A 24,516-nucleotide genomic window follows, 5' to 3' on the forward strand; every position below is an offset into this window, starting at 1 on the left:
GGAAGCCCGCATTACATAAATTTTGATATGCTGTGTTTTCATCTTCATGCGGTTCAAAATACTTTCTATCCTTCATTTTAATCAACTCTTTGACCCACGTGTTGCTCTAAAGCGTGTTATTTGCCTTCTACTTATTTGGAGATTTTTCGGCCATCTTTTTGTTATTGATTTCTAATTTTATTTCATTATGGCAGGGACCTTGAATCCTTTATATTGTGACTTGTATCATGGCCCAGAATATGGTCTGTCTTGGCAAATATGTACTTGAAGAGAATGTGTATTCTGATGCTGTTAGGTAGAATGTTCTATAAATGTCAATTAGGTCAATTCAGTTGACAGTGTGGTTCAGGTCTTCCGTATGCGTACTTATTTTTCTGTTGACTTGTTCTATCAATTATTGAGAGAGGGGCATTGAAATTTACAACTATAATTGTGTATTTCTCCATTTTTTCCTTGTAGTTCTATCAGTTTTTGCTTCACATTTTTGAAACTCTCTTATTAGGGGCAGGAACAATTCGGTTGGTTAGGGTCAATTTACGAATTGACCCGTATTACTTTGTTACTGTCATTCTTTAAACAATTGCCTTTAAAAAGATTGAAGTAACAAGGAAAGAAGCTTATATATTTACCCACGTAGCTGTTATTTCTAGTGCTCTTTATTCGTTTGTGGAGATCTGTATTTCCATCTGGTATACATATTTTTTTCTACCTGAAGAACTTTAACATTTCTGTGCTGTGAATCTACTGGTAAATGCACTGTTTCAGCCTTTGTGTGTCTGAAAAGTCTTTAATTCACTTTCATTTTTGAAAGCTATTACCAATTGGTATAGAATTGTAGGTTGACAGTTTTTTCCTTCAGTATTTTAAAGATGTTGTCTGCTTTCTCACTTTTGTTGCTAATGGGAGATTTGCTACAGCCTTATATTTATTCCTTTGTATAAAATATGTCTTTTTCCTCTGGCTGCCTTTTAGTTTTTATTTTTATCATTGGTTTTGAGCAATTGGATTGTGATATGCCTTGGTGTAATTTCTAGAATTTGTTGGTTTATGAGATTTTCATCAAATTTGGAAAGTTTTCGGCCATTATTTCTTTAAATATTTTTTTCTGTCTTCCCCCTTTGGTCGGGGACTTCATTTACCCATATATTAGACTGGCTGAAGTTATCCCATAGTTCACTGATGATCTGTTCCTTTTTCAAAAAAATTTTTTTCTCTGTGTGCTTCATTTTGGATAGTTTCTATTGCTATGTCTTCAAGTTCACTTTATTAATAATAATCTTTGATTTCTTCAATGTCTAATATGCTATTAATCCCATCCAGTGTATTTTCATGTCAGACATAGTTTTCACTTCTACAAGTCTGACTTGGGTCTTTTTTGATATCTTCCATGTCTTTAACTGTTATAATAAAGTGATAATAACTATTTTAATGTCCCGTTGGTTATTTCTAACATCTGTGGCAGTTCTGGGTTGGTTCTGATTGATTTTTATCCTCATAATGGGTTTCATTTTCCTGCTTCTCTGCAGGCTTGCTAATTTTTGATTGAATGCCAGACATTATGAATTTTACCTACTTGACGGTGGATAATTTTGTATTCCTATAAATATTCTTGAGCTTTTTCTGGGTTGCAGTTAAGTTACTTGGAAATAATTTGATCCTTTTGGGTCTTACTTTCAAATTTGTTAGAGGAAACCAGAGCAGTGCTCAGTCTAGGGCCAATTATTCCCCACTACTGAAGGAAGATCCTTCTGAGTACTATATTGGATGAAGTTTTCCAATCTGGCTGCTGGGAACAGGTACTACCCCCCACTCTCTGTGAGTACCAGGCACTGCTCCTTCTAATCCTCCTGATTGTTCTTTTGTCCTCAGGTGGTTTTCTAACAACATGATCGGTGTTCAGGTAGATACTTAACAGAGGCCCTTGCAGATCTCCAGTTTTCTGTGCAGCTCTCTCCTCTGTTACTCTGACCTGTAAACGTCAGTGGCCTTAGTCTCCCAGGCCCCAGGCTCCATAGTGGTTCCCCCTCCCTGTGCCACAGCCTGGATGTTCTCTCAAGGCAGTAAGCCAGGGCAGCTGTAGGGCTCACCTCATTTGTTCTCTGGCTCTCATGGATCACCATCCTTCACTGTCTGATATCTAGTATCCAGAAAACTATTGTTTCATATATTTTGTCTGTTTTTTTTTTTTGTTGTATCAGGTAAGAGGGTAAATTTCATCCTTGTTACTCCATCTTGGATAGACGTGGAAGGCCACTTTTTAAACTCTGGAGATCTCCTTTTAAGCCTGGTACAAACACCACTCCTCTTTGATGAAGTTTCCCCAGAACATTTTTCACGTCTCTCACTTCGGTCTAAAGATATACTCTGACCTTTGCGCATTAAGCCACTTTCTTTATACTCTTACAAGCTTATCATGAGTTATGCATTCATCTCCTTTGACAGACCACAAGCTTCTTGATGGCAGGAGGTGGGTCTTCGTATCACTATGCCTAAGACAATGTCTGATAAATGATTGAGCCTCAAGATATATATCCCCCTCACCCTGTTTCTACAGTGCTCAGTAGCCAACACTGACTTTTATTTTATTTTTACTATCTGAACCATTTGTAAGTGTACAGTTCAGTAATGTTTCACACTGTTGTGAAACATCTCCAGAGCTTTTTCATCATGCAAATAGAAATATATTATTTTAAATGAATAAAGAAATTTGGTGAAGACTTTTAATCTTAATTAAAAAAGGTTGATCTGCTCAAGGGCTTATAGTGAGCTGGTGGTGGAGTTAAGACCAGAAGACACACTGTCTGTTTCCTGTCAAATACTCATTCCTTCCAGGTCTGTTAATTCAATGCACATGCTGAACAGAGAAGGCCAAGAATCGCCATGCATCAAAGAAGGCTCAGATGTGGAAAGTCAGAAGTTACTAATTCTGAATGGCATAATTTAGTGAGGCTGGGCTTGAGTTTTTTTAATTTGTCTCGGTTAGAAAGCAATATAATATTCTCTAACACACGGTTCCTTGATTTTTTTTTTTTTTTTTCTGACAAGGGGTTCTCTGAGTCATCTAGTACTATTGTAAGGCTGCTTTCCTATTCCATTTTATACCAAAGTTTCTTTTCTCCTTATAGCCTCAGTCAGATTCTTTTCATTTTCTATGCTGTCTCTAGGCCTGGTATCTTTCTAAGACCAGGATATATAACTCTTTGCTTCATTTAGTAATGATTCTCTCTCACCAAGGATGGATGCCTGTGATCAAGCTGATTTTTTTCCACTATGAAAATTTCACGGTAATTTACTGGTTGTTAGTTGCTTTGTTTCTAGAAGAAAAGAGATTCTAAAATAATCTCATAACTTTTAAATATTTGTTCTGGTTATAAAATTAATAACAACGGGACTTCCCTGGTGGTGCAGTGGTTAAGAATCCATCTGCAATGCAGGGGACACGAGTTCGAGCCCTGGTCCAGGAAGATCCACATGCCGTGGAGCAACTAAGACTGTGCAGCACAACTACTGAGCCTGCACTCTACAGCCAGCGAGCCACAGCTACTGAGCCCGCGCCACAACTACTGAAGCCCACGGCCCTAGAGCCCATGCTCCGCAACGAGAGACGCCACCGTGATGAGAAGCCCGCGTACCACAACAAATAGTAGCCCCCGCTCGCCGCAACTACAGAAAGCCCGTGCACAGCAACGAAGACCCAACACAGCCCAAAATAAATAAAAAAAAAAATAAAAATTAATAATGACAATTACAGAAAATTTGACATTCCATAATTTTTTAGACAAGTTAAAAGAAAAAAAAAAGGAAAGCCAAAAATAAGGTATTAAATGCAAAAACCATTTAAAAAATCATAAATGTCATGTTGGCTATTTCTTTTGGTCTCAAATATGAAGAAAAGGAGGCTGGGAACAATTTTGCTTTGTGTCAAAGAGAAGCTAAAGGAAGTAACTGCTATTACCTTTTTCAGAAAGGCTGGACGATGGGCTTTTTTTTTTTTTTTTTTTGCGGTACGCGGGCCTCTCACTGTTGTGGCCTCTCTCGTTGCGGAGCACAGGCTCCGGACGCGCAGGCTCAGCGGCCATGGCTCACGGGCCCAGCCGCTCCACAGCATGTGGGATCTTCCCGGACCGGGGCACGAACCCTTAGTCCCCTGCATTGGCAGGCAGACTCTGAACGACTGCGCCACCAGGGAAGCCCGGACAATGGGCTTTGAGTTCAACAAAACAAGCCTTCCCCTTCTACAGAGAGAAGCCTGGGCTCTGCAGAGGGTCTGGCCAGGAACGTATGCCATGTTGAAACAACTGAGCAAAACATAAGAATTTGTTTTCTGGCACTATTTCAGTGTTCTAAGCGCTAGAAAATTCTATGCTCCTTGCCCTCTGAAAGGTCAAGAAAATGGTTCCAATTAAATATGAAAGAATGACCTCTTGCTTTCCTCTCCAGCAGTAAGCTTCTCAGCTGCACGCCACTGCTGCACATGACTGAATCACAGATACTAGAGTCTTGGGGGGGGGGGGTCTCACGGCCCCCCGAGAGGCTCTCCTAGGGCACATGTGTGCAAATGACATTTTGAACCCAAAGGCAGAACTTTACATTTATGTCAGTTTTGTGGTTTCTTCTCATTCTAGCCTGATGATATTTTGAAACCCGATTCTCTCATCCAAAACACAAGTTATCCTTCCTGGGTTTGTGCTATTTGCAAACTTGGTAAATATGTCTTTACCTAAGTCAGTGTTTGAGGGAAATCATCGAGAGGTGAGTTCTAACTCAATTTCTTCTCACTTTTGTTACTTTTTTCACTAAGTACTTATAAAATATAACTGTTGGTTTTAGACTTTTGCTGAAAGGTTATGTCAGGTTCAACAAGAATTATAAGCTTTGGATCTCTGTTCACATTTGCAGAACTAGGAAAGCTTGTCTTCAGTTTGGGGGCACCTTTTCAATTCTCTCTGGCTGCTCAAAGATTCCTGCCAGTGGACAGGGGTTCCTATTGAATCTTTCCCGAATCTCGGGATGGGAGTCGCCTGGCTTGGAGGTTGGAACTAATACAACATCCAGCTGTCTTCTTTTTCCTAGTTGGGCTTTACTCTCCCTAATGCTTGCTTTTAGTTTCAGAAACACTTCTTGGTGGGTAAAATGAAAACACCTATTCACATGATACTGCTTTCCCATCCTTGTTCAACAAAGCAGTGTTCTTCCCTCATTTTTATTATTATTTTCCCCAAGTCTCAGCTCATCTATGACTTAGGTCTTCTTGACAGTATTTTTACGGGCAACTGACATTTTTATCACTGCTTGTGGTTACCACCTTCCTTCTCTCTTTCTCCCTGGTTTTCTTAAATTTGAGCTCAGGCTGATATAGGTTCAGCCACGTCGGTTTCTTTAATTTCCTCCCCTGTTTGTTATATAAAACTGTAGAGATTTCATGAGTAAGGGGAATGTTTCTTTTCTTGAGCATATTTTATTTTAGAGGGTTTAGTCATGGATTAACACTCACTTTTTCTGTATTTTTTTTGAGACCTGCTTGCTAAAGTCTTGAGTTTGACTATCCTCAGACTTGCCTCATTTGTCATTACAAAATCCATTTTCTTCCAACAGACCTGACAATCTATTATTTTCATTTCAATCGTGTATTAGATTTTTTTATTTCACCCCTGAGGAAAAAATTAAAATAATGCTGGGAAGAATTGAAAACATAGAGACAAGGACAACAAGGTCCTACTGTATAGCATAGGGAAGTATATTCAATATCCTGTGATAAACCATAATAGAAAAGAATATAAAATTGAATGTATACATATATATAACTGAATCACTTTGCTGTACAGCAGAAACTAACACAACATTGTAAATCAACTTTACGTCAATCAAAAAAACAAAACATAGAGATGAGGATATGTCTCTGGATGGAGGAAGAAGAAAATGGAATGATGTCTGTCTGGCAACGTAGACACTAACACAGCAATTAAAAATTCCAAATAACTGATGTCTTCAATTTTGATGCCCAGAGATGAGGAAAAAACTACAACCAACAACTGGCAGATTCTCAAGCATTTTTTAAAAAGCTCAGTTACAAAATCAGCAAAGTTAAATTGGATAAAATACAACTTCACAATATCAGTTTATAAAGGAACATCTCTAACAGCTACAGACGAGTTTAACACCCTAATATTTACAAAACAGGGACGCCTGAATCTGCTAAAGAGACTCCAAAAAGAGTTTAGAGGACTTTCTTGGTGGTTCAGTGGTTAAGAATCCGCCTGCCAACGCAGCGGACATGGGTTCCAGCCCTGGTCCGGGAAGATCCCACATGCCACAGAGCAACTAAGCCCGTGAGCCACAGCTACTGAGTCTGCGCTCGACAGCCCGCGAGCCACAACTACTGAGCCCGTGTGCCACATCTACTGAGCCTGCGTGCCTAGAGTCCGTGCTCCGCAACAAGAGAAGCCACCGCAATGAGAAGCCCGCGCACCGCGGGCTACTACCAAGAGCAGCCCCCGCTCGCCACAACTAGAGAAAGCGTGCGCACAGCAACGAAGATCCAATTCAGCCAAAAAAAAAAAAAAAAAAATTAAAAAAAAAAAAAAAGAGTTTAGAGGCAGGTTCAACAGGTATCTTAGGAGGAATACTAAATGTTGGCAATAAAGTACCAACTATATGTTTTACCAAGATCCAACAACATCTGCTATATTATTTATTAGTAGGTACAAGTGTATCAAAGCTGTTGATTTTTGCAGGACTTCAGTGCATTGAGTTAGGACTCCTGGATACAGGGATCCAAACCCAGCTCCTACTAGCTTAAGTGAGGGGAACCTGTTATGAACTAGGACAATTCATTGAGGAAAAGTAATTTGCCAAATGTGAATTCACCAAAGATCAATATGCTGAATGACAAATTTGTCAAATTTGCATATTTAACAAAACTGTTTTTTTGTTTATCCAGTTTTTGCTGGATGGATTGGCTGGACACTTACGGTTCTTGGGCCGTCCAGCTCTCCCTCACCTATCAGCCTGTCCCTTTTGTCCCCCCTCCCCACCAGGTCTGGCACCCAGGTGCATGGGGCACACACTCTCCTCTCTTCCAGCTACTTCCAGCTACAATAGCAGGGCCAGAGACAAAGGGACTCCTTAGACTGTCCTTATGAAAACTGATCAATTACACTTCCTGGAAATTCTCAAAAGCTATTAGCTGCCATCTCATCTAACCGAATTGTAAACTTTATAAAGAGTCAAAAGGAACAAAGTTTTGGTAAACTGGTAAATGAGATGAATTAGTCATTTGCGCAAATTTGATGGAAGAATACTAAATATCAAATGGAAAATAACTGAAGGAGAATTTGAAGATGTAGTACAAACTGAATTTCCCATAAGGAAATGTTAACATCTGTGGATTCTGACAGTTGCTTTGTATTTTAAGATCTGGTGTGGAAAGTGGGTGATGCCAGTTTCTAGGAAAAGCTTGAGTCTGGATGACCTGAAATGCAGGCTGCCTCTCTGTGAGAGTCAAACCGTAATATGAGGCACTGCTATTTGGGAATGGTTCTGTGGACTTCTGAGGCCCTAAGAGCACAGCGCTTGTCTAAAAGACACACGTGCTTGCTGGTTCTTTGCAGGTATCTAACAAAAGGATATCCTTTCCTAACGATTCTAAGTAAACTCCAAACAATACATGTGCAAATAGAGTGAGGTCCATTTTTCAGCTAAAACTCACAAAAAAGACTAAGCTAATCCAAAAGGCTTCGTTTTCTTTAACCTGAACACGCGTTAAAATGCTGTTACAAGGAACAAATTCAAGGATACTCCTCGAAACCAGTTTTTGGTAACTCTGCACATTTTTGCAAGTTGAGTGAATTGGCCACTTGGCAAACTGACTTTTGGCAAATTGAGTTTTAAAATCTAGTTTTAAAAAAGTGGAAAGAAAAGCCACATAATAAAAACTTCACCTGCCTGACAATTTCCAAGTATACATACAGCACAGTCCTGTCAACCACATGTGCACTGGAGAACTGATTTTTGATCCATCAGCCTGCATCAGATGATGCAAGATCTTAGTGTCAAACAAGGCCATACAATGTGAGGCCACACGGAGGCCGGCCACACAGTTCAGCTGACACGGGGCCCGACTGCGCCACATTCTCCTTCACTGCCGTCTCTGCTTCTCTGTGGGTCATCTATGCCATTCTCTCTGAGAGCAGCTTTCTCCACCTTTGGAAATGCAGTCACCACAGCTCCCAATTTCCAGAGAGGCAATGACCCGTAAGTCTTCTCTGGTCTGAGGCCCACCAACCTTGAGGAAGGGAAAAGTGGTGCAGTGTGGGCCAGGTGCCATCCCTGTGCTACTCAGCTCTTCCAGGGAGTCAGGGGATGTAAGGATGTAATGCCTCTGGTGGGAACCATGGAGCTGAATGACAGGGAAGAGGGAGGTTTCAGAAGAAGGGGCTGCTGCAGAGACCCAATGACAAATGTCCCCACACCCAAGGGCCTCCACCCTCTCGGCAGCGTCACCATCATCTACCCCTGGAGAAGAACCTTCTCTCCCTTAAAAATGGCTGTAGCATGCAGTGACCCCTCTTTAACCTCTTACTTCTTCTCTGTCCATGAAGGAAAAATCTAGTTCCTTCTCATCTTAGGGAATTTTTTTGCTAGTAACTATATATTTTAGGTCACCAGAATAACAGGAAGGAAGTTACAAAAGCTAAGGAATTTTGTTATAGCTCTTACTCCTTTGACGACTTTTGATTTCTGATGTTTTTACTAAGAGTTGCACTCGTCTTTCTAACCTCTACCTTGCTAGCTCTTTCTCCATTTAATTCATTCTTTTTGGCATATGGGGGCCACGGACGTATGATATATCAACTAGTGTCTTCAAATTTCCATCTCCCTTAAGTGGACAATTGTTTTGCCCTCCTGAGCATCTCTAACATGGAAGATATCTGTGTCATTAGGCTTTGTGTCATTGGGCAGTTGTATATTTTAATACTTATTTTCTCCCCATAACCTATATGATAAAGTTCAAAGTTACTGGCATGGGGTCTTATAAACTCCTATTTCAACTACTTTTTTCCACCAACCTTTTTATTTTTTTTTATTTTTATTTTTGGCTGCATTGTGTCTTTGCTGCTGTGCGTGGGCTCTCTCTAGTTGCGGCGAGCGGTGGCTACTTTTTTTTAGGTCTGAGAGTTTTTTATTTATTTAAATTTGCTAAACATTTTATTCAACAGAGTGGTTGCCAGTTTTCATGGGTAATTTCAAAAATGAGATATTATATTTGACTTCTTTTTTTTTATCAGAATGAATTAGGCTTTTATTTTCTCTTTCTTTTGATGCAATTTTTCTTTTTTTTTTTTAAACATCTTTATTGGAGTATAATTGCTTTACAATGGTGTGTTAGTTTCTGCTTTATAACAAAGTAAATCAGTTATACATATACATATGTTCCCGTATGTCTTTCCTCTTGCGTCTCCCTCCCTCCTACCCTCCCTATCCCACCCCTCTAGGTGGTCACAAAGCACCGAGCTGATCTCCCTGTGCTATGCGGCTGCTTCCCACTAGCTATCTATTTTACGTTTGGTAGTGTATGTATGTCCATGCCACTCTCTCACTTTATCACAGCTTATGTGGCTGCCCTTTGTTGTGGTGCGCAGGCTTCTCATTGTGGTGGCTTCTCTTGTTGTTGCGGAGCACGGGCTCCAGGTGCGCAGGCTTCAGTAGTTGTGGCACATGGGCTCAGTAGTTGTGGTGCACAGGCTTAGTTGCTGCACGGCATGTGGCATCTTCCCGGCCCAGGGCTTGAACCCGTGTCCCCTGCATTGGCAGGTGGATTCTTAACCACTGCGCCACCAAGGAAGCCCCATCCACCAAGCTTTTGCATATTCTGCTCCATTCTCTGGGGGAAAACCTTGCTCCATTCCCAACTGATAAAACTCCAGCCAGCCCTGAAGACCCAGTTGGATTATCACCTGTTCTATCGGAGTTTTCCTGACTCTCACAGGCAAAGGGAACCAGTTCATCCCCTGTGCGTCCATGGCACAGCCCCATCGCAGCATGTATCAGACAATGGAGCATGCATACAGTCTTCCCCATGAGATTAAGTGCTGTTTGAGGAAAAGGACCAAATGGTCCATGTTTGCATCCCTCCTACCCCCTCGCCCCCCTCACCCATAGCCAGACCTGCAGTGGGTGTTCCAGAGAATGAAGGCTGAATGACAGGATGAAAATATAGCAGTGTTGGTTTCACATAAAATACTTTAAGTACATTATGCTTCCTATACAGCTGATGAGATGTGAAATAAACACATGAAGAGAGCTTTCAAAAACTCATTAAGTTAAAAAGTTCTATCTGACCATTTAGGAAAAAAATTCCAACAGATAGCACAAACCAGGGTATATAATCATTTGGTGAAGTCATGAATACCTCATAGAAAGATCTCCATTTTAACATATATTGTAATGTTAGTGCTGTGGGCCTTTAAAAAAAGTAATACGATTACTCTAACTGTACCATATCTTCCTGCAGAGATGCTGAAAAGATGATCAGTTTTCCAGTACTTTTGGATTTTCTCTTTCAACATGAAAGGCAAAGATGGATATTTCATAGAGCAAATAAGTATCTTTGATCCGCACAAAAATCTCCAGTAAATCTCTGTCATAAGAGCAGGTAAAGCTGAGGAGGACCGTGCACCCCTGCATGTCCTCTGAGGGGGCTTTGTCCAAGGGCAGCTGCTGACCAAGGCAGACGGGCACGGTGCAGAGCGAGAGAAATGGTAAGTCGGTAGATGGCTCACAGTCCTAAACAGCTGTTACACCTCAATGCTGTTTGATTCTGGTCCTGCCTTAGTCGCACTGAAAAGCTTTTAAGACTTCTCTCTGGGGTTCTTTTGTGTATAGCAGATGGGTATGACTATATAGAAATGGACTAAGTTCATTCCATGGAAGCCTGTTATTTGCAGGTGGGGTATCCTACCTGGAAATGGGCAGGCAGGTCCTAACTGCAAACTTCATAGGGTAATTAAAGACCACTGCTTAGAATGAGGAGTGGCTCTTTCTGGGACAAGCAGAGGCGGTAAACAGAATCCTGGCTCCTGCCAATTCTCATCTCATTTCTCACCTCCACCCCTCGTTCACCCTTCTCTCTGAACCTCAGACCATTCCTCACTCTGCCTCTCTTCACTGGGGTAGGAGGAGACGCTTATTTTGCACCTTAGTTGGTAATAATCATTTTAAAAACACGAAGCTTTAGTGGTTTGCTTAAAAAAAAAAATGCTACCTTTGTCACATGGCTTCAGCAAAAAGGCCCTATGAAAATATCACGTGCTTATCCTGGCCATTTTCTGTGTCAGTTCATGAAACCAATGGGAATCACTTGGGTAGCTCACGAAGGGTGTACATTCCTGGAGATCTGGATTTAGAAGGCCTGGGATGGGGCCCAGCAATTTGCCTTTTGAACAAGCACCTCCAGGTGATCCCAGTGCAGATGCCGCCCACACTTTAAGGAACCCTGATAAAGAAAGACTATCACCGGACTTCCCTGGTGGCACAGTGGTTAAGAATCTACCTGCCAGAGCAGGGGAGATGGGTTCGAGCGCTGGTCCAGGAAGATCTCACATGCCGCGGAGCAACTAAGCCCGTGCACCATAACTACTGAGCCTGTGCCATAGAGCCCACAAGCCACAACTACTGAGCCCATGTGCCACAACTACTGAAGCCCACGCACCTAGAGCCCGTGCTCCGCAACGAGAAGCCAACGCAATGAAAAGCCCAAGCACCGCAACGAGGAGTAGCCCCCGCTCGCCGCAACCAGAGAAAAGCCTGCACGCAGAAACAAAGACCCAACGCAGCCAAAAATAAATAATTAAAAAAAAAGAAAGACTCTCATTGTTCTTTCATGGCAAATGCTACTTCTTTGTATGGAAACACCATAACATATTTAACCATATTTATTCTGACGGATTTTTATATGGTTTCTGTGTTTTCACAATAATGATGTTACACTATTTGTTTCTTCTGCACGGCACCACTTTCTGCTTCTTTTGTGAAATGTTGGCCTCAAATACTTCACCTCCAAACACTCTCACCCAGCTGTTTTGCCCTGTTCCAAAAAATGTTCTTCCCCTGGTCTTACTGGAGACTTCCATATTCTGAGAAGACCCACTTCTCTGGCCAAAGTGACTTCTACTGGGGTAGGCATCTTACCCATGTGATGGCAATCTTGATTACTCTGACACAGGAAGATTTTCTTCTACTATGTTTTAAACTGACACATTTTATTGAATATAAGATGCTTTCTCTGTAAGATGTACCCTTATTTGTGTATCACTAAGATGTTGCCCATTATCACTGTAAGAATCCACCAATTGTAAGTCACACCCCAATTTCAGAGATGCTAAAATTAAAAAAAATGTATTCCTTAGAACCAATAAAACAAGTCTTACTTTTGCCCAGTGTATTTCTCTTTTTCAAGTACACCTATTATTTGAATGTAGATTTTTTTGTTCTCTGTCTTCTATATCTGTCAGCTTCATTGTTATTACCCCCTTCCTCTGTATGCCAAGAGACCGTCTTAAACTTTTCTTTCATATTGATTCTATTTTCTGCAATACCAATTGTGTCATTTCTACATGTTCATGTTAATTTAAATTCTTTAATATCGTTTCTTATTTCATTCAAATAATTGGACAGTTTTGTTTCTCAGCCAGGACCCTCTTCATCTCAGTCTGTCACGTAATCTTTGGTCTGTTTATGTAGAATCCAGGCTTTCTTGAATTTTATTCAGAATACAGTTAGTTTCTAAAATGTGAATTTTCTGTTATATTCCTTTTCAGAAATATGTTTGTTTTTTCTTTTAAGGCTATAGTCTGCACCTTTCTCACTGCTACCGGCTTTCGTTATAGGTCTCATAACTAAGGAGACAGTTCTGGTGTTCTCGCACGAAAGGGGCATACGGATTCTTCTGGAGTCGTCCTTAAAGTCCACCTGTGTATAGTTGGAATCCATTTCTCCGCTTCTAAGCTGGAGAGCTGCCTTATGGACACAGCCTCGAGATGTGGTTTCGAAGTCTTTTACTTACTATGAAGATGCTGATCTGAGTGGGAACCCCTACATCTTGCTGCCTTGTCAGCCTACTGAGAAGGAAAGTTTGAAATTATTTCTAGTTTTTAAGTTGTTAAAAAACAAAACAAAACAGTAAAGGAAAAGCTGCCACCCCCAGCATACAACATACCCATGGCTCTTTCAGCCCACAGCTCTTTTAGTTGCTAATTTAATATCCTGAAATACCTATTCACTTCTATCCCCAGATGTATTACATTGCTTAGAGTGGTAATCCTGCAATCGGTATAAGACGAGAAGTATTCATAAAGGGAAGGAAACTGTAAAAGAGTTCTTCCTTTCCTTCATACAGAAGGGGGACTAAGTTACCACCCTCTGGTGGGCAACACGCACATATTGGTAGGAAAGGGCTAGGAGTATCCTACGGCCAGACAGCCCCATCAGCCAGCCTCCGTTTTCAACAATTATCTACTGGGAGTCTTCTGAATGCCAGGGATGTTCTGAACACTAGGGAAACTGCAGTGAAATAGAAATAAATAGAAGTAAAGTCTCTGCTTACATGGGGCTTATGTTCTAGTGGGAATATATGCAGTAAGCAAAAACTAAAGATACAGTGTCAGATGGAGATGAACGCCGCGGGGGAAAACTAAGCAGAGTAGGAGTCGGGGAGTTCTGGGGTGAGTGAACTGCTATTCTCTACAGGACAGTTAGGGAGGCCTGATGAGGTGACGTGTGAGCAGAGGTGGAGGATGTACCTCTCAGGGGACCTCTGGTTGAGCAACATTTCTAGTTTCCTGTGCTAAGGAACGTTGGCATCTCTTTCTATGTTTTCATGTATATCTCTACTGGAAAGCAGAGGAGGGTGAATTGTGGTCACTCACTTTTCTGTCACCAGGAATCAGATGACTTCAATAATTATCATTTTAAGTGGCCCCAATACTCCATTCAGAAGATGCCGTAATTTAATTAACCAATCTGCTATACAGTTGACCCTTGAACAACACAGGTCTGAACTGCCTGGATCTACTTATACGTGGATTTTTTTCAACAAATACTACAGGACCACACGATTCCCCAGTTGGCTGAATCCACGGATAAAGAACTGTGGATACAGCGGGCCGACTAGGGGACTTGAGCATCTGCGGACCTCCTGCCGGTGGGTCCTTGAACCAATCTTCCCTCGGATTCTGAGGGACAACTGGAGTTGTCTATCTACATTATTTTCAGCTTTCTCTATTTCACGTAAATATTTTTAGTTGTAATATAAACTACTATGATTAGTAGCCAGGCATTCAAGGAGAGCAGTTTGGGAATACAGATTAGGAGCCAGGAAAACGGGTATCCGGGTTCAGGGGCAGAGGAGCAGGAAGGCGTGCGCATCGGAAGCACTGGACGGAGAGGCCAGGAGCAGAGGCCTTTGTGAGGCGGCCTCACTCCTCCACCTTCACCCCTGCTCAAGAGGCCTCATCTCCCCTGGCCCCTGTGGCCATAACCAACGGCCTGCTTCTTCGTCTGGTTCTACCCATAGTTTTAGTGTGAGTTAAAAAGAACATAAGCAGGGCTTCCCCGGTGGCGCAGTGGTTGAGAGTCCGCCTGCCGATGCAGGGGACACGGGTTCGTGCCCTGGTCCGGGAAGATCCCACATGCCGCAGAGCGGCTGGGCCCATGAGCCATGGCCGCTGAGCCTGCGCGTCCGGAGCCTGTGCTCTGCAACAGGAGAGGCCACGACAGTGAGAGGCCCGCGTACCGCAAAAAAAAAAAACAAAAAAAAACCATAAGCAAACTACAACAGAGAAGCAGGTCAGGCATTCAGTTAAACTCAGTAGCGGTGCTCCTTTAATTAAGCAGATGTGAAAGATGCTGCTTATGAAAAACAAGAAGCAGATGGCACTGACTTGTGGCTTTCATCCACAGAAACAGAACAGGAAAAATAAGAAGTTTCTGTGCCTAAGACTGGGGTTATACTGAGGTTTCCAGCATTTCCAGACAGGAATGCCTGCACAGCTGCTTAGGGCAGATGGGTCCTTTGACAGCTTAATATTACAGAGTTTCTGGTAATTCAGGTAACTCTGTAGGGTGGCCGGTGTGAGGCCATCTGTTTACTAGTGGGCAGAAAAGCTCACTACCGGTAGGTAGTCACTGCTGAGCATGAGATACAAACCGAAAGTCAAGTCAGCCATTTTCATAACCTCTGCAAAGCAAACTGGCCTGGGAAACCACTGACATAACCACCACAAAGAAACCTCACCTGAGCTTCATGTGACCGACACAATGGGACCCCAGAGAACAGGAGAACAGTAGTATTCCAAAAGGTTTTATTTGGGTTTATTTCAACTTATTCAATGCCATGAGATAAATCATTCACTTAGAAAGCTCTTTTGTTCTTTTCTACTTTTCTAAACAGAAAAGGAAAATAACCATGAATTTAGAGCCATCTATAATATACCTGAAAACTAGCTGCCGTTTACTATTTAAATGAAAAAAATTTTAGATAAATAACACATATTTTTGTTGCAAAAGGTTTACAATGAAAAATGAATCTCCCTCCTATACCTCCTATGCCTCTTTCTCCCAGTACCCCATCTCCCCTCTCCAGAGTCAAACACAATTACTCATTTCCTGAATGTCTTTCTGGATATAGTCTATAATATACATAATTGTGTGTGTGTGATATATATACATGCACACATATATATGTCCTTACAATTTTTTAATTGGCTGTATTTAAAATGAACAAAGCATATTAAAAGCTCTGAGAAGTACTGCAGTAAAGAAACCTGTTTAACTTCATCAGGGAATCCTAAATATTTTTGACTCTGGGACCCCTACCTATCTGCTTTGGTATAACTTCCGGTCTGTGGAATGTAGCCAGGACTTGCTGGTATGGCCAGATCAGGCGTTTCTGGAGGGCGTCTGTTCTGAATGGTCTGTGCTTGAGCCATGCTAGTTGTTAAATATTGTAAATGTCACCCCTTTGAATACACTTTATTAAAAGACTATCTTCAAATGTTTTAGAAAATGTGAAATGTGTGCGTGAGTTCTTGCAGAGGCAGAAATAATGGGTCCAGGTTAAGTAAAGACTGAAGGAGCTGAGAGAAAGGCTAATTTATATTTAGCTGGATTTAGTTTCAGATTAGTATAGAAGGAAGTGCCAGGAAAGGGCTGGCTTCAGCTCGTGAGAGGAGATGGTCACGAGAAATTCATTAGGTACAGGAGAAAGCCATAAGCTTTAACATTTTTGTTTTTAATCATGAAATATTTCAAACATCAGTGCATTTTTCATCTAGAAGTTTGGTGAGTCTTTTTATTATAGCTTCCATGTCTCTACTTAACTTTTGAACACCTGAAATTTAGTTATAATAACTGTTTTCATGTCTGGGTCTGCTAATTCTAACACCTTTGTCAGTTCCGGGTTGGTTTCAATTGGGTGATGGCTTTCCCCTCATACTGGATTGCATTTTCCTGCCTATTTGTATGCCTGGTAATCTTTGATTGGATGCCAGACATTGTGAATTCGACCTTGTTGGGGGTGGATATTTTTGCATTGCTATACATATTCATGAGCTTTGTTCTAGGACACAGTTAAATTACTTGGTAGCAGTTTGATCCTTTTGGGTCTTGCTCCTAAGATTCATTAGGCGGGACTTGAGGGGGATCCTACACAGATCTCTAGCCTTCTCTCTCTCTGCTCCTCTCCGGTACTTTGTCCTGCAAACTTTAGCTTACTTGGTCTCCCCAGACACATGCCTCCATCTCCTGAACTCAGGGAGTCCTTGTGCTTCCCCTGGGTTCCCCCTGCACACACCATGGCCTGGAGCTCACCCAAGGCAGTGTGCTGGGGTAACTGTAGGGCTCACCCTGTTTGCTTTTCACCTCTCAGGAATCACTGTCCTTCACTGCCTGACATCTACGGTCTTGAAAATGGCTGTTTCACAGATCCTGTCTTTGCGCTGTTGTTGTTGTTTTAGGCATAAGGGTAAGGCTAGTCCCGCCCTGCCGTTTTAATGTAAAGTTTACTCCCGTATTTTCCTTTTCTCTTCATATGGCTTTCCTTGTTTCCTTTGCTCCTTATTTTCGTCTTGCCCGTGCACAGTTCTCTTGCTGTTTTCTTTCCAGCTCATTATTTGCTTTGAGTGGGGGCAGTTATGTGCTGAAATGCAGCCCTAGAAGAGGTGAGGTTGCCACGCTAGGGTTGTCCTACACTTTCAATTCAGGCTGTTGACCTCACGTCATCCTCTCTCCAAACTGCAGCAGCCTCTGCCTGCGGCCACTTCCTCCCTGGGCTGACTCTGTCCTTCCTCTTCACCTTCTACACACTGGGGTCAGCATGACTTAGAAGTTCCTTAGCCCAAAGGTGCTCTGGGTGGATCCCTGTTACCATTTCTGCTCTAATGATTATGGCTGGCAGCTGCAGGTTTGCTTCTTTTTTGTTCCTATTCCTATTTTACTGAAGATTTATGAAGAATAATAAATATTCAATTTCATCAAATAGTACTTTTGGGTTCTATTAGGAACTATTATGTGAATAGATAGACCTTTCTAATGGATAACCATCCTTGTATTCTTAGGGCACAGCCCTATATTCAACTATATGCCAATAAATAAACACACAAAGAAGTGATTAAAAAAAGGAACTAAAAAAAAAATCCAGTATCTTGACAGTCTTCTCTTCCTTCCATTTATAAATTGTAAAGACATTTAAAATTCTTACGTATATTCAAAGCGTCCTGCGCCAGCCTCGTCGGCTTCCTCCCTGCAGAGCCTGTGAGCAACAGCCCTTCCCTCACACCTGACTGGGCCTCTGGGGCAAGGAGGTGCTGCACTAAAGGAAATCTGAGGCGCAGAGAAGTTAACTGCCTGGTCCATGATCACAGAACTACTGTGTGGCTGACAGCTCCAGCTGGGTGTCAGACCTGAGCCTCTGAGGTGGGAGAGCCGAATTCAGGACACTGGACCACCAGAGACCTCCAGGCCCCATGTGATATCAATCGGCGAGAGCTCTCCCACAGATCTCCGTCTCAACACTAAGACCCAGCTCCACTCAACGACCAGCAAGCTCCAGTGCTGGACACCCCATACCAAACAACTAGTAAGACAGGAACACAACCCCACCCATTAGCAGAGAGGCTGCCTAAAATCATAATAAGGTCACAGACACCCCAAAACACACCACCAGACATGGTCCTGCCCACCAGAAAGAAGAGATCAAGCCTCAACCATCAGAACACAGGCACCAGTCCCCTCAACCAGGAAGCCTACACAAGCCACTGAACCAACCTTACCCACCGGGGGCAGACACCAAAAACAACAGGAACTACAAACCTGCAGCCTGTGAAAAGGAGACCCCAAACACAGTAAGTTAAGCAAAATGAGAAGACAGAGGATACACAGCAGATGTAGGAGGAAGGTAAAACCCCAAAACAGACCAAACAAATGAAGAGGAAATAGGCAGTCTACCTGAAAAAGAATTCACAGTAATGATAGTAAAGATGATCCAAAATCTTGGAAATAGAATGGAGAAAATACAAGACACGTTTAACAGGGACCTAGAAGAACTAAAGAGCGAACAAACAATGATGAACTATACAATAAATGAAATTAAAAATTCTCTAGAAGGAATCAATAGCAGAATAACTGAGGCAGAAGAATGGATAAGTGATTCGCAAGACAGAATGGTGGAACTCACTGCCATGGAACAGAATAAAGAAAAAAGAATGAAAAGACTTGAGTACAGTTTCAGAGACCTCTGGGACAACATTAAACACACCAACATTCGAATTATAGGGATCCCAGAAGAAGAAGAGAAAAAGAAAGGGACTGAGAAAATATTTGAAGAGATTATAATTGAAAACTTCCCTAATATGGGAAAGGAAATAGTCAAGTCCAGGAAGCACAGAGAGTCCCATACAGGATAAATCCAAGGAGAAACACGCCAAGACACATATTAATCAAACTATCAAAAATTAAATACAAAGAAAAAATATTAAAAGCAGCAAAGGAAAAGCAACAAATAACATACAAGGGAATCGCCATAAGGTTAATAGCTGATCTTTCAGCAGAAACTCTGCAAGCCAGAAGGGAGTGGCAGGACATACTTAAAGTGATGAAAGAGAAAAACCTACAACCAAGATTACTCTACCCAGCAAGGATCTCATTTAGATTCAATGGAGAAATTAAAACCTTTACAGACAAGCAAAAGCTAAGAGAATTCAGCACCACAAAACCAGCTTCACAACAAATGCTAAAGGAACTTCTCTAGGTAGGAAACACAAAAGAAGGAAAAGACCTACAATAAAAAATCCAAAACAATTAAGAAAATGGTAACAGGAACATACATATCGATAATTACCTTAAATGTAAATGGATTAAATGCTCCAACCAAAAGACACAGACTGGTTGAATGGATAAAAAAACAGGACCTGTACATATGCTGTCTACAAGAGACCCACTTCAGACCTAGGGACACATACAGACTGAAAGTGAGGGGATGGAAATGGATATTCCATGCAAATGAAAATCAAAAGAAAGCTGGAGTAGCAATTCTCATGTCAGACAAAATAGACTTTAAAATAAGACAAAGAACGACACTACATAATGATCAAGGCATCAATCCAAGAAGAAGATACAACAACTGTAAATATTTATGCACCCAACATAGGAGCACCTCAATACATAAGGCAAATGTTAACAGCCATAAAAGGGAAATCGACAGTAACAAAATAATAGTAGGGGACTTTAACAACCCACTTTCACTAATGGACAAATCAACCAAAATGAAAATAAATAAAGAAACACGAGTTTTAAATGACACATTAAACAAGATGGACTTAATTGATATTTATAGGACATTCCATCTGAAAACGACAGAATACACTTTCTTCTCAAGTGCTCATAGAACATTCTCCAGGATAGATCATATCTTGGGTCACAAATCAAGCCCTGGTAAATATAAGAAAATTGAAATCATATCAAGTATCTTTTCTGACCACAACACTATAAGACTAGATATCAGTTACAGGAAAAAAACTGTAAAAAATACAAACACAGGCAGGCTAAACAATACACTACTAAATAACCAAGAGATCACTGAGGAAATCAAAGAGGAAATCAAAAAATACCTAGAAACAAAGGACAATGAAAACACAATGACCCAAAACCTATGGGGTGCAGCAAAAGCAGTTCTAAGAGGGAAGTTTATAGCAATACAATCCTACCTCAAGAAACAAGAAACATCTCAAATAAACAACCTAACCTTACACCTAAAGCAATCAGAGAAAGAAGAACAAAAAAACGCGTAGTTAGCAGAAGGAAAGAAATCATAAAGATCAGATCAGAAATAAATGACAAAGAAATGCAGGAAACAATAGCAAAGATCAATAAAACTAAAAGCTGCTGCTTTGAGAAGATAAAAAAAATTGATAAGCCATTAGCCAGACTCATCAACAAAAAAAGGGGGAAGACTCAAATCAATAGAATTAGAAATGAAAAAGGAGAAGTAACAACTGACACTGCAGAAATACAAAGGATCACGAGAGATTACTACCAGCAACTATATGCCAATAAAATGGACAACCTGGAAGAAATTGGCCAATTCTTAGAAAAGCACAACCTTCTGAGACTGAACCAGGAAGAAATAGAAAATATAAACAGACCAATCACAAGCACTGAAATTGAGACTGTGATTAAAAATCTTCCAACAAACAAAAGCCCAGGACCAGATGCCTTCACAGGCGAATTCTATCAAACATTTAGGGAAGAGCTAACACCTATCCTTGTCAAACACTTCCAAAATATAGCAGAGGGAGGAACACTCCCAAACTCATTCTACGAGGCCACCATCACCCTGATACCAAAACCGAAGATGCCACAAAAAAAGAAAACTACAGGCCAATATCACTGATGAACATAGATGCAAAAATCCTCAACAAAATACTAGCAAACAGAATCCAACAGCACATTAAAAGGATCATGCACCATGATCAAGTGGGGTTTATCCCAGGAATGCAAGGATTCCTCAATATACGCAAATCAATCAATGGGATAAACCAAATTAACAAATTGAAGGATAAAAACCATATGATCATCTCAATAGATGCAGAAAAAGCTTTTGACAAAATTCAGCACCCATTTATGATAAAAGCCTTCCAGAAAGTAGGCATAGAGGGAAGTTACCGCAACATAATAAAGGCCATATATGAAACACCCACAGTCAACATTGTTCTCAATGGTGAAAACCTGAAACCATTTCCACTAAAATCAGGAACAAGACAAGGTTGCCCACTCTCACGACTATTATTCAACATAGTTTTGGAAGTTTTAGCCACAGCAATCAGAGAAGAAAAAGAAATAAAAGGAATCCAAATGGGAAAAGAAGAAGTAAAACTGTCACTGTTTGCAGATGACATGATGCTATACATACAGAATCCTAAAGATGCTACCAGAAAACTACTAGAGCTCATCAATGAATGTGGTAAAGTAGCAGGATACCAAATTAATGCATGGAAATCTCTTGCATTCCTACACACTAGGATGAAGAATCTGAAAGAGAAATTAAGGAAACACTCCCATTTACCATTGCAACAAAAATAATAAAATACCTCAGAATAAACCTACCTAAGGAGACAAAAGACCTGTATGCAGAAAACTATAAGACTCTGATGAAAGAAATTAAAGATGATACAAACAAATGGAGAGATAGGCCATGTTCTTGGATTGGAAGAATCAACATTGTGAAAATGACTATACTACCTAAAGCAATCTACAGATTCACTGCAATCCATATCAAACTACCAATGGCATTTTTCACAGAACTAGAACAAAAAATTTCACAATTTGTATGGAAACACAAAAGACCCCAAATAGCCAAAGTAATCTTCAGAAAGAAAAACAGAGCTGGAGGAATCAGGCTCCCTGACTTCAGACTCTACTACAAAGCTACAGTAATCAAGAAAGTATGGTACTGGCACAAAAACAAAAATATACATCAAAGGAACAGGACAGAAAGCCCAGAGATAAACCCATGTACATATGGTCAACTTATCTTTGATAAAGGAGGGAAGAAAATACAATGGAGAAAAGACAGCCTCTTCAATAAGTGGTGCTGGAAAAACTGGACAGCTACATGTAAAAGAATGAAATTAGAACACTCCCTAACACCATACACAAAAAGAAACTCAAAATGAATTAAAGACATAAATGTAAGGCCAGACACTATAAAACTCTTAGAGGAAAACACAGGCAGAACACTCTATGACATAAATCACAGCAAGATCCTTTTGGATCCACCTCCTAGAGAAAGGGAAATAAAAACAAAAATAAACAAATGGGACCTAATGAAACTTAAAAGCTTTTTCACAGCAAAGGAAACCATAAACAAGATGAAATGACAACCCTCAGGATGGGAGGAAAATATTTGCAAATGAAGCAACTGACAAAGGATGAATCTCCAAAATATACAAGCAGCTCATGCAGCTCAATAACAAAAAAACAAACAACCCAATCCAAAAATGGGCAGAAGACCTAAATAGACATTTCTGAAAGAAGATATACAGATTCCCAACAAACACATGAAAGGACGCTCAACATCACTAATCATCGGAGAAATGCAAATCAAAACTACAATGATGTATCACCTCACACTGGTCGGAATGGCCATCATCAAAAAGTCTACAAAAAATAAATGCTGGAGAGGGTGTGGAGGAAAGGGAACCCTCTTGCACTGTTGGTGGGAATGTAAATTGATACAGCCACTATGGAGAACAGTATGGAGGTTCCTTAAAAAACTAAAAATAGAACTACCATACGACCCAGCAATCCCACTACTGGACATATACCCAGAGAAAACCATAATTCACAAAGAGTCATGTACCACAATGTTCATTGCAGCTCTATTTACAATAGCCAGGACATGGAAGCAACCTAAGTGTCCATCGACAGATGAATGGATAAAGAAGATGTGGCACATATATACAATGGAATATTACTCAGCCATAAAAAGAAACGAAATTGAGTTATTTGTAGTGAGGTGGATGGACCTAGATTCTGTCATACAGAGTGAGGTAAGTCAGAAAGAGAAAAACAAATACCGTATGCTAACACATATATATACGTATGGAATCTATATTAAAAAAAAAAAGGTTCTGAAGAACCTAGGGGCAACACAGGAATGAAGACGCAGATGTAGGGAATGGACTTGAGGACATGGGGAGGGGGAAGGGTAAGCTGGCACGAAGTGAGAGAGTGGCATGGACATATATACACTCCCAAATGTAAAACAGATAGCTAGTGGGAAGCAGCTGCATAGCACAGGGAGATCAGCTTGGTCCTTTGTCACTACCTAGAGGGGTGGGATAGGGAGGGTGGGAGGGAGACGCAAGAGGGAGGGGATATGGGGATATATGTATGCATATAGCTGACTCATTTTGTGATACAGCAGAAACTAACACACCACTGTAAAGCAATTATATTTCAATAAAGATGTTAAAAAATTCTTACATATATTCGAGATAGAAATGTATCTTAGAACACATGCTAGGAAAAGAAAGCAGTTGATGGATTCTCGAACCAGATTCACATATTTCCACCACTTGTGGAGGCATTTAACAGTGGTTAGAATTTGAGAAACAAGGACTCAGACTGAGAAAAAATATTTCAGTTTCCCAGGCAAAAACTATTACTACAGGCATCCAAATGAAAGGTAAAGATTAAAATCCCTTTGATTATCCATACTTTGCTATAACTACATATTAGGAGGAAAACAGGCCTGTTTATTTGAGTTATAGACTTTATTGTAGAGATGCCTTCTCCATGTCTTTCCCTTCCATTCTAAACTCTTCAGTATTTCTCTTACTTTATAATTATTTGGCAGATGGAAGGGAATTTTTCAAAGGCCTATATGTTTATTATTATCTTTTGGTAATTCCTTAGCTGGATCTTATTTTTTCCCACCAGATGACCATGAAACATTATTTTATTTATAGCATTTAAAAACATTTAATTATATAAGATATTTAAAGATCTGTTTTGATCTAGGATACAAGGTTTAAGAACATAAAATAAATGGCCTGTGCAGCTCACTTTTAAAATTATACTCCATACATTTATCAGTAAAAAGGAACACAGTAGAATTATACGTGCGGACATCAGATTCTAAATATGCCTTTGTTTAGAGAAAAGCCATGTCTAAACTTAAAGGAAAAGAAATACTCATGAGGAACTAGATTACTGTTGGCAACTTAGTAAATGTCTTTTAGGAAGAAAAGGAACTGGACACTGGGCTCATTTCTCAGTCCCTGAGTTTGGAGGAGTGGTCTCCTTCTGGCATCAGGGTGGTGGGGTGGCAGAGACAGTGTGCCACAACGGGAAGAACATCTGAGTTTGGAGTCAGAGAAACACCCAACTCCAAATACTCCATGACCTCCTTTGGGAAGAGAAACCCCATCTCTAAAACAACTCTAATAAATAACCAGACAA

At 40.7% G+C, this 24,516-nt stretch overlaps 1 protein-coding gene across 1 annotated transcript in view; it reads right to left on the reverse strand.

Moving 5' to 3' along the window:
• Positions 1–24,516, reverse strand: part of MYO1D (myosin ID) — a 348,470-nt gene that overhangs the window by 80,086 nt on the left and 243,868 nt on the right. The window lies entirely within an intron of this gene.

Source organism: Grampus griseus, assembly GCF_964374135.1.
Source record: "Grampus griseus genome assembly, chromosome: 20".
In the NCBI taxonomy this organism is placed as follows: Eukaryota; Metazoa; Chordata; class Mammalia; order Artiodactyla; family Delphinidae; genus Grampus; species Grampus griseus.